This window comes from Morus notabilis, unplaced genomic scaffold (genome assembly GCF_000414095.1).
Source record: "Morus notabilis unplaced genomic scaffold, ASM41409v2 Scaffold781, whole genome shotgun sequence".
NCBI classification, from domain to species: Eukaryota; Viridiplantae; Streptophyta; class Magnoliopsida; order Rosales; family Moraceae; genus Morus; species Morus notabilis.
In genome coordinates, this window is record NW_010363562.1 from 33,738 (window position 1) to 34,290 (window position 553).

A 553-nucleotide genomic window follows, 5' to 3' on the forward strand; every position below is an offset into this window, starting at 1 on the left:
AAAAAATACATGTTTTGAGGATTAATATACATTATCGTTTCTTATAACTTAACATACACGATTTATATGTAAATATACATGATTTACATGTAAATATACACAATTGCATAATTATACAAGTGTCATGTAAATATACACAACTTATCTATAAATATACACAACTTACCTGTAAATATACATAATTCATACATAATTATATAATTGCCTGACTGGTCAGGCACTTTTTAAGTGCCTGACCAGAGACCTTGCCTATAATTATATTATCATATTATTAAAATAATTATAATATTATTTTAATATCATATTATATTATAAAATAATAATATTAGAGTTATTAATATAGGAATGGTCTCCCATCCGCCATGTCCAAAGTATATGTCTGGTCCGCACTTTAAAAGTAGCCATTAGATTGCATTTTGAACGGTCACGATAAAATGTTATTTATGAAATTTTTGAGAGGAATACGTGAGAGGTTCCTATATAGGGTGAACTGACAAAAGTCAAAAGGTGGTAGTACCGTATAATATTATTGTATTTATTTAATTATTCGGCA